Source organism: Lepus europaeus, chromosome 2, assembly GCF_033115175.1.
Source record: "Lepus europaeus isolate LE1 chromosome 2, mLepTim1.pri, whole genome shotgun sequence".
NCBI lineage: Eukaryota > Metazoa > Chordata > Mammalia > Lagomorpha > Leporidae > Lepus > Lepus europaeus.
Window position 1 is genome coordinate 41,893,732 of NC_084828.1, and position 11,626 is coordinate 41,905,357.

An 11,626-nucleotide genomic window follows, 5' to 3' on the forward strand; every position below is an offset into this window, starting at 1 on the left:
CTTTGATTGTGTTGAGGAATGTTCCTTCCATTCCCAGTTTGCTTAGAGTTTTCATCATGAAATGGTGTTTGTTGTATTTTATCAAATGCTTTCTCTGCGTCTATTGAGAGAATCATATGGATTTTCTTCTGCAGTCTGTTAATGTGGTGTATCACGTTGATTGTTTTGTGAACATTGAACCATCCTTGCATACCGGGGATAAATCCCACTTGGTCTGGGTGGATGATCTTTCTGATGTGTTGTTGCATTCTATTGGCCAGAATTTTATTGAGGATTTTTGCATCTATGTTCATCAGGGATATTGGTCTGGAATTCTCTTTCAATGCTACATCTTTTTCAGGTTTAGGAATTAGTGTGTTGCTGGCTTCATAGAAAGAATTTGGGAGGATTCCCTCTTTTTTGATTGTTCTGAATAGTTTGAGAAGAACTGGAGTTAGTTCTTCTTTAAATGTCTGGTAGAACTCAGCAGTGAATCCATCTCGTCCTGGGCTTTTCTTTGTTTGGAGGGCCTTTATTTCTGTTTCAATTTCTTTCTCAGTTATGGGTCTGTTTAGGTTTTCTATGTCTTCCTGGTTCAATTTAGGTAGGTTGCATGTGTCCAGGAATCTATCCATTTCTGATAGATTTGCCTGTTTGCTGGCATACAAGTCCTTGTAGTAATTTCTGATGATTCTTTTTATTTCGGTGGTGTCTGTTGTTACATTTCCTTTTTCATCTCTGATTTTATTGATTTGGGTCTTTTCTCTTCTTTTTTTAGTTAGTTGGGCCAATGGGGTGTTAATTTTTTTTTTTAAATCAAAAAACCAGCTCCATATTTGACTGATTTTTTGGATTCAATCCTGTTGATTTCTTCTCTGATTTTAATATTTCTCTTCTGCTACTAGCTTTGGGTCTGGTTTGCTGCAGATTTTCTCGATCCTTAAGATGAATTGAAAGCTAATCTATTTGGTGCCTTTCCAATTTCTTGATGTAGGCACCTATTGCTCTAAACTTTCCTCTTAACACTGCTTTTGTTTTATCCCATAAATTTTGGTGTGTTGTGTTGTTTTCCTAATTTACTTCCAGAAATTTTTGATTTCTTCTATGACCCATTGTTCATTCAGGAGCATGTTGTTCAATCTCCATGTGTTTGCATATGCTCTAGGGATTCCTGAGTTGCTAATTTCCAACTTCATTCCTTTATGGTCTGTGAAGCTGCATGGTATGATTCTAATTATTTTCAATTTGCTGAGACTTCCTTTATGGCTTAGTATATAATCAATCCTAGAGAAGGTTCCATATACTGCTGAGAAGAATGTTAATGCTTTCTGTGTAGGATGAAAATTTCTGTAGATATCTGTTAGGTCCATTTGTGCTATAGTGTCATTTAAATCTTCTGTCCATGTTGATCTTCTGTCCTGTTTACCTGTCTATTTCTGAGAGTGGAGTATTGAACTCCCCCAGTACTATTGTATTGGAGTCTAAGTCTCCCTTTAAGTCCCTTATCAAATCTTTTAAATAAACCACTGCCCTGTAATTACGTGCATATACATTGATAATCGTTATATCTTCCTGTTGCATTGGTCCCTTAATCATTATATAGTGCCCCTCTTTGTCTCTCTTAATAGTTTTTGTGTTAAAATTTATGTTGTCCGATATTAAGATGGCTACACCCGCTCTTTTTTCATTTCTGTTGGCATGGTATATCTGCTTCCAGCCTTTCACTTTCAGTCTGCATGCATCTTTGTTGGAAAGATGTGTTTCTTGTAAGCAGCAAATAGTTGGGTTTTGTTCCTTAACCCAATCAGCCAATCGGTGTCTTTTAACTGGAGAGTTCAGGTCATTAACTTTCAATGTGACTATTGATAAGGAGTAACTTTGCCCTGCCATTTGCCAAAGATATTTTTTAATATATGCTTTGAACTTCCTGTGATCTTTCGCTGTGAGGTTTCCTTCCTTTACCTGCTTTCATATTGATGACCATGTTTCTGTGTATCTCTGTGTAACACATCTATAAGCATCTTTTGCAGGGCTGGACAAGTGGTGACAAATTCTTTCAATTTCTGTTTGCTGTGAGAGGTCTTTAGTTCACCTTCATTCACAAATGAGAGCTTTTCTGGATATAATATTCTGGGCTGGCAGTTTCTGGTTGCATCAATTTTGTTGCAAAAGACACAGTTTAATTCTTTTTTTCACCTGTTCATTTCATTTGTAAAAGCAGCAATAGAATCTTTCCTGTCAAAGTAAATACAAACCTATGATAGCACCCAGGGATCTCGTATGCTTAAGCTATAGAATTTGGACATGTCTTGTCTCTGTTCCTGGTTATCTTGCTGTTAATTACTTATTCTTGCCCAACTCAGAAGGACCAGAGTTTCCTTTCCAAAGTGTTAGTGGAGCTTTAGAATTCCAACACATCTTTTTGGGCTCCATCCATGAACAAAGGCTTAGTGGGTATTTGGAAGGAAAGCATTAAATTCAAGTTCACTTTCACAAAGCTAATGAAATATGTACGATATATACATATGCACTCACAAAAATGCAATTTGAACATGCACATATGTTTGGGTGCATTATATGTGTGTCTGTGTATGATTTCTGAATATCTATTTATTTATTTTTTAACTTTTAGTTAGCAAATATAAATTTCCAAAGTACAGTTTATGGATTACAATGGCTCTCCCCCTCCATAATTCCCTCCCACCCTCAACCCTCCCAACTCCCACTCCCTCTCCCATTCCATTCACATCAAAATTCATTTTCAATTATCTTTATATACAGAAGATCAATTTAGAATATATTAAGTAAAGATTTCAACAGTTTCCACCCACACAGAACATAAAGTGTAAAATACTGTTTGAGTACTAGTTATAGCACTAATTCACATTGAATAACACATTAAGGACAGAGATCCTACATAGGGAGTAAGTGCACAGTGACTCCTGTTGTTGACTTTACAATTTGACACTCTTGTTTATGATGTCAGTAATCTCCCTAGGCTCTAGTCATGAGTTGCCAAGGCTATGGAAGCCTTTTGAGTTTGCTGACTTCGATCTTATTCCTACAGGGTCATAGTCAAAGTGGAGGTTCACTCCTCCCTTCAGAGAAAGGTACCTCCTTCCTTCTTTGATGGCCAGTTCTTTCTACTGGGATCTCACTCACAGAGATCTTTAATTTAGGTCTTTTTTTTTTTTGCCAGAGTGTTTTGGCTTTCCATGCCTAAAATACTCTAATTGACAAACAAAAAATCTGTCTTCACCTTAATATTTATTTCAGCTCAATTCACAATAGCTAAGACCTGGAATCAACACAAATGTCCATTAGCAGTAGACTAGATAAAGAAATTATGGGACATGTACTCTATGGAATACTATACAGCAGTAAAAAAAGAGTGAAATCCAGTCATTTCCAACAAAATGGAGAAATCTGGTGCACATCATGATGAGTGAAATAATCCAGTCCCAAAGGGACAAATATCGTATATTCTCCCTGATCAATGACAACTAACTGAGCACCAAAGGGGAAACCTGTGAAGTGAAATGGACACTATGAGAAAGAATGACTTGATCAGCCCTTGTCCTGACTGTTGATGTACAACTTAATACTTTATCCCTTTTAGTATTTTTTTTTGTTCTACTTAATACTATTGGTTGAACTCTGTAATTAACGCACAATTACTCTTAGGTATTTAAATTTAATTGAAAAGTGATCTCTGTTAAATATAAGAGTTGGAATAAGAGAGGGAGGAGATATACAATTCAGGACATGCTCAATCGGACTTGCCCCAAACGGTACAATTAGAAACTTGCCAGGGTATTCTAATTCAATCCCATCAAGGTGGCATGTACCAATGCCATCTCCCTAGTCAAAGTGATCAATTTCAGTTCACAATTGTTCACACTGATAGTTCTAAGAGTCAAAGGGATCGCATAAACAAGACTAGTGTCTGCTAATACTAACTGATAGAATCAAAAAGGGAGAGAACGATCCATCATGAGAAGCAGGATACACAGCAGACTCATAGCATGGCAGATGTCCTAAACAGCACTCTGGCCTCAGAATCAGCCCTTAAGGCATTTGGATCTTGCCAAAGAGTCCATGAGAGTATTTTAGGCTGAGTATCTATTTATACTTAAAGATCTGTTTGTAAGTCTACATACTGTTTCAACACTGATACAGGATATGTGACAAATTATGAGGTTTCCCTGGATGCCAACATGCAGAAAGATAACCACAAATCTATATAGGCCTGAATAAAGGAGATCTATTTTACTTCTAACCAATTACAAAAGGCAGAATTTTAGTGCATGGGGAAACCCAATTGCTTGTAAATTACAGTCTATCTCTGAAACTGAGTGGAGTGAGAGGTTTCATAAATAGAAGGCTAGATTACACCACAGAAAGATAGATAAAATGTACATATAATATAGATAGATAACACTTGTATTTATAAAAAAAACACAAGTGAATCTATGTTAGATTCAACATCTGACTCCGTGAATTAACAATGATTTTCATTCCATTGACAAAACAACTAAAATCATATTTAATGATGCTAAATGGTTACTTTCTTGATATGTGCTTAAAATTTCTTGGATTAATTTGATTGAATTACTAGTATGTTAGATGTGTTTCTTTCTAAACCTCTGTGTAAACTGTTCTTATTATGTATCTATATAGTTCTATATTCCATATTAAGCCATCAATTTTAATTTCATGTTACAAAAGCTCATTCAAATTATATTACATTTTCTTGTTGAATTGCTCTTTATACATAGAACTTCTTTATATTTACATCACAAATTCTGATATTACTGTTACTACATTAGGATTATTGTTTATTTTAATTATTTTTATATTTTAGTTCCTTTAGAGGCAGATTAAGAGAGAGAGAGAAAGAGAGAGAGAGAGAGAGAGAGAGAGAGAGAGAGAGAATCTTCCATTTGATAGTTCATTTTGCTAATACCCTCCACAGTCTGGGTTGGCCCAGTCAAGAAACCTGTAACCAATCTGTGTTACCCATTGGTTTGCAGGAACCAAGTACTTAGTTCATCTCCAGCTGCCTTCCAGGATGAGCATTAGTAGAAACCTGGAATCAGAAGCAGAACCAGAATTTGACCTTAGGCATTGTGACATGAGATAAAATTTACCCAAGAAGCAGTTAACCATTTAGCAAAATGCCTGCCTCTGTCCTTTAATTTCTTATCTGTGTATTATATATTTCCCATATCTTCTTTATAGTTTATTTTTATTTGGTGTGTGTGCTTTAGGACTTTACTGAAACACAATATGTTTTTTTCGGTTTCTTCCCCCCTCCAAGTTACTGACATGAACAATGGAAAATGAGAACAGCTTTGAAAATATCACTTACCTGACATCCATGACTTAATTCTTATCAAAAGTCAATATTGGTGTCTGCCTTTTACAGCTTCTCCTAGCAACACTGAACAATTTTCACATTTACTAAGCCATTCTTACTTGGTCTCAAATGTCACCACTTATCTTTCTTGAGAAGTAGAAACAGGTGCCATGTTTCTTCTCACTTAATCACACAATTATAAATGCCTGCCACATCACAGGTTTTCATATTGAATATCTGATCCTACAAGAATTTCAGGCAAGAATTAAATGGGAACTCATTTTAGGTGGGGAGCATGGCATATAAAAATACACAGTGACTGAGAAAGTGAGAAGAACGAACCTTTTCAATAGTTTGTCATGATTATGATATCGAAATAGGCAGTATTATTATTTACTTAACCTGTTCTTCCTGTAATCCCAATTGTCACACATCAATGATATAACTATGAAAAAATTGCTAAAAATGTTACCCAATTGAAGCTTCAATTTTCTAATCTATGCGATGGGAATAAAGATAGGAATTTTGGCAGATGTGGGTGATTATGTACACACATATATTAGTACTTCAAGATTTTTAGATTTTAAATTTTAATCTCTATATTCAGATTTGTGAGCTTCCATTGTTTAAATGGGCGTTAATGAAAGCTATAATATTTTTACTTTAAATGACAGTTGATTTTACTAACTTGATCACAAATATTGATAATCACTTAAAATACAGTAAGTTCATATAGTAACAAATTCCTTTTAATATAAAATTTGAATTTGCTTTTTCAATAATTTTAAATTACATAATTCCTCATAATTCTTAGTTATTCTAAAGCTAATTTTCAACTTTATTTTAATTCCTGCTCAATTAGGCCAAATAGAAGTATTCATGATTATCTAAAACTATAGAAAAAAAAGAAAACTCAGTCACCTGTTTCATTCAAGGTAGATTTTTTTCCTCATAATTTTTTTTCCTTCTGAAACCATTACTTTTAGTAAATATAGTGCTTAACTAATGATATGAAATGGAAGCAGGACAATAAAACTGAAACATAAATGTAACATAAATGTAAGTAAAATTAAATATAATGCTAGAAATACACCTTGCACATATTTAATTTTACACCAACTTAAAATTTATTATAGTTAATCTATTTTAAAAGTTTATCAATGAGGAATGAATCTTGGTGTGAATGGAAGGGGAGAGGGAGCAGGAGAGGGGAGGGTTGTGGGTGGGAGGGAAGTTATGGGGGGGAAGCCATTGTAATCCATAATCTGTACTTTGGAAATTTATATTCATTAAATAAAAGTTTTAAAAAAAGTTTATCAATGAGGAACCCAAAGTATAAAAATATTAATGATTTCTCAATCATTAAATATAATCCTTAAATTAAAGTAAATTAAATCTTTAAATTAAAGTAAATATAATCCTTAAATTTATTTTTATGTGCAGAATTTATTTTAATATTTAGAATTTCTGAGAATCAAAGGTAATGTTTACTCATAGCTATTCTAATTTCTATTTCAAATAAATATTTTATATTATGATTAATAATTTATCAATACTTGGTAAGTTGTATTTGCAAAACAATTTATACAGTTATTCAATTAAAATGCATGTTTAAGTACTATCAGCAAAGCAAATTAAACAGATTTGAAATGTGAGCAATATATTTATTTATTTAAAGAAAAAATAAAATTTCTTAATAGTCTCACCTGAAATTCATTTCAATCTAAAATCAACATTTATAATATTAAAGCTCATATTCTCCCCTTTGTAGAAAAATTATGACAGTCATATAACTTTTATGGTGTATTTCTCTAAGTAGTGTTTTCTCCTATAAATTCTTTGATAAAGGATAATATTTTGAATGGAAGGACTGAATAGGCATCTTTATAAAGTTACCTAATCCATTAATCAACTATACACCATCATGTGTTTATAAATGAAGGGGTTTTAGACAAGACACCAGAAATGTTACACAATATTTTTTTTTATGCAGCTGCATTACATTTTTGCCGCCTTCTTGCTTGGTAAGATGTTTCCTCATAAGTTCTCATTCTTATCCACAATACTAATTTTTAAACATAAATATTAGTTTATGGCTTAAACATTATCACCACTGATAAAATAATTTAGAAAATATTTTAAAAATCATTTTGTATAAATTATCTTTGATACCATATGAGACACATTCTCCTTTAGAGGGGAAAATTCACAGGATAAAATATGTTGTACTTACTTGCCAATGTAATCAGTTTTTAAATAATTCTACCAGTTAAATCATACTAATTGTATATCTCAAAGCAACTTAGCTCATATATAAATATTTATTTTATTAAAAAATCCTCACTCACAAATGCAGTATTACATACCAAACTGTCAAAGTAAAATTAGTGGAAATTTTTTCTTCACAGAATCTCAAATTGATTTCTTATTTTAGAGTATAGACATGTTCAATTGCTTCCACCATTCAGAAGACTATTTTTGTCTGCCTTCTCTCTGTTCTGCACTATCAGCTTTTGCCCTCTTCATTTTGTCCTCTCACCTTTATCAGCAACTGTATTACTAGGCTTTGGAGTCAATTCTCTTTCCACTACTCCAAAGCAGTTGCTTGTAGAAGGTTACCAATAACATCTGATTTTCCTAATGAAATATCCTTTGGGATATCTCCTGCATTTGTCCTTTTGGCTTTTTCTGGAAACTCTCTGAACCTTTAGTTTTTGAATCACCATGTTACAAGTTCTCTCCTTTTTCTGACCATCAACTAACAGGATGATTCCTGGCTTGAATCTGTATCTGTCTAAAGCTATCTTCTTGATTTTCTATGCAAGCATCTCTATGTCTGACTTGAGGGTCAAATGGGGACACCTCATCTGGCCTCAAGATATCTTTTCATCCATTTCATCTCCTTGGTTTTGACCATGTTCCTAGTCTCCAATAAAAAAATCTAGAGTCAGTCTTGTATGTTCTCTCTTATCACTGTTAGCTCATTACAAATCAATATCATGATTTCTAATAACAATATTTATAGCTGTAGCCTACATGCACACCCCTACATAAGCTACATTGATCCATAAACCTTAAAACTTCTTGTTTGTTTGGACTGCTAACTTCAGTTTATACTTGAAATTTTCATAGAGTATCATTCTAAATTGCCATATGTTCATATCAATCCACTACTGTAAATAATCATGTTTTCATTTCCTTATATTTTCTATTGTTCAGCTCCTGTCAAAGAACACATCAAATGTAAATTTTTTTGTACATTGTATTTATTCTTTGTAATATATTTAGTTAGTGGAAGCACTTCATGCAGTTGCCCCAAACCTGGTTATAGTTTAGATTTCTTTTCCTCCTAAGTAACTGAACAAAAAACAGCATTGCACAATTTGTGGGTAAAACATGCAAATTTCATTTCCCTTACCCAGACCACATATTTTTTCTTGTATTTTTGTAACAGATCACAATTCTGCTTCCTCGCCTTAACACCCATCCATTCTGTAGAGAGTTCGCATTTTCAGGACCCATATATGATCACCACATGAGTCCTAAGACAGCATTCAAAATTCCTGATTAACATTAGAATAAAGCCTGAATTCCTTGTGAAAATTTTTTAGGAACACTTTGCTTTTGTTCCCCTTTTACCTGTTCATTTTCATTCTTCCACTTTGCATTTTTTCATTAATAACAGTTTGTTTACATCTGTTCCTTTGAATGAAGTAGTCCTAACTCTTGGAAAATTTCTCAGCAGTCTACCCCATCCAATTTGCTGAGTAATGTATTCTATGGTTTATATAAAACATCTCAATGGTAACAAAAAAGGAGAAAAGACCCAACTCAATAAAATCAGAGATGAAAAAGGAAATAAAGAGAATCATCAGAAATTACTACAAGGACTTGTAAGCCAGCAAACAGGCAAATCTATCAGACATGGATAGATTCCTGGACACATGCAACCTACCTAAATTGAACCAGGAAGACATAGGAAACCTAAACAGACCAATAACTGACACAGAAATTGAAACAGTAATAAAGGCCCTCCCAACAAAGAAAAGCCCAGGACCAGATGGATTCATTGCTGAATTCTACCAGACATTTAAAGAACTAACTCCAGTTCTTCTCAAACTATTCAGAACAATCAAAAAAAGAGGGAATCCTCCCAAATTCTTTCTATGAAGACACCATCACCTTAATTCCTAAGCAGGAAAAAGATGCAGAATTGAAAGAGAATTCCAGACCAATATCCCTGATGAACATAGATGCAAAAATACTCAATGAAATTCTGGCCAATAGAATGCAACAACACATCAGAAAGATCATCCACCCAGACCAAGCAGGATTTATCCTTGGTATGCAGGGATGGTTCAACGTTCACAAAACAATAAATGTGATACACCACATTAACAGACTGCAGAAGAAAAACCATATGATTATCTCAATAGATGCAGAGAAAGCATTTGATAAAATGCAACAAACACCATTTCATGATGAAAACTCTAAGCAAACTGGGAATGGAAGGAACATTCCTCAATACAATCAAAGCAATATATGAAAAACCCACGGCCAACATCCTGTTGAATGGGGAAAAGTTGAAAGCATTTCCACTGAGATCTGGTACCAGACAGGGATGCCCACTCTCACCACTGCTATTCAATATAGTTCTGGAAGTTTTAGCCAGAGCTATTAGGCAAGAAAAACAAATTAAAGGGATACAAATTGGGAAGCAAGAAGTCAAACTATCCCTCTTTGCAGATGACATGATTCTTTATTTAGGGGATCCAAAGAACTGTACTAAGAGACTATTGGAACTCATAGAAGAGTTTGGCAAAGTAGCAGGATATAAAATCAATGCACAAAAATCAACAGCCTTTGTATACACAGTCAATGCCACGCTGAGAAAGAACTTCTAATATCAATCCATTCAAAATAGCTACAAAAACAATCAAATACCTTGGATAAACTTAATAAAGGATGTTAAAGATCTCTACAATGAGAATTACAAAACCTTAAATAAAGATATAGAAGAGGATACCAAAAAAAAAATGGAGAAATCTTCCATGTTCATGGATTGGAAGAATCAACATCATCAAAATGTCCATTCTCCCAAAAGCAATTTATAGATTCAATGCAATACTAATCAAAATACCGAAGACCTTCTTCTCAGATCTGGAAAAAATATGCTGAAATTCATGTGGAGACACAGGAGACCTCGAATAGCTAAAGCAATCTTGTACCACAAAAGCAAAGCTGGAGACATCACAATACCAGATTTCAGGACATACTACAGGGCAGTTGTTATCAAAACAGCATGGTACTGGTACAGAAACAGATGGATAGACCAATGGAACAGAATAGAAACACCAGAAATCTATCCAAGCATCTATAGCCAACTTATATTTGATCAAGATCCAAAACCAATCCATGGAGTAAGGAGAGTCTATTTAATAAATGATGCTCAAAAAATTGGATTTCCACGTGAAGAAGCATGAAACAAGTTCCCTACCTTTCACCTTAAACAAAAATTCACTCAACATGGATTAAAGACCTCAATCTATGACCCGACACCATCAAATTGGTAGAGAACATTCGAGAAACCCTGCAAGATATAGGCACAGGCAAAGACTTCTTGGAAAAGACCTGAGAGGCACAGGCAGGCAAAGCCAAAATTAACAATTGGGATTGCATCAAATTGAGAAGTTTCTTTACTGCAAAAGAAACAGTCAGGGAAGTGAAGAGGCAACCGACAGAATGGGAAAAAATATTTGCAAACTATGCAACAGATAAAGGGTTGCTAACCAGAATCTACAAAGAGATCAAGAAACTCCACAACATCAAAATTAACAACCCACTTAAGAGATGGTCCAAGGACCTATATATACATTTCTCATAAGAGGAAATCCAAATGGCCAACAGACACATGAAAAAAATGTTCAGGATCACTAGCAATCAGGGAAATGCAAATCAAAACCACAAAGAGGTTTCACCTCACCCTGGTTAGAATGGCTCACATTCAATCTACCAACAATAGATGCTGGAGAGGATGTGGGGAAAAATGGACAAATTTCCTCATCCCTAGAGATATGGTTAATTATCACCAAATTGCATTTTCCAATGTGCTTCTCCATCTCCCCAGTAAACTATGAAGGCTTTACGAAGGAGAATAGATGTTATTTAGTTAATCCTGAGCACTGAATATACAAACTTACGCCCAATAGTTGTACCTCATTAAATACCTACATGATGAATGGATATTACACTCCATGCATCCTCAAACAATAGAAAAGCTATTTTACA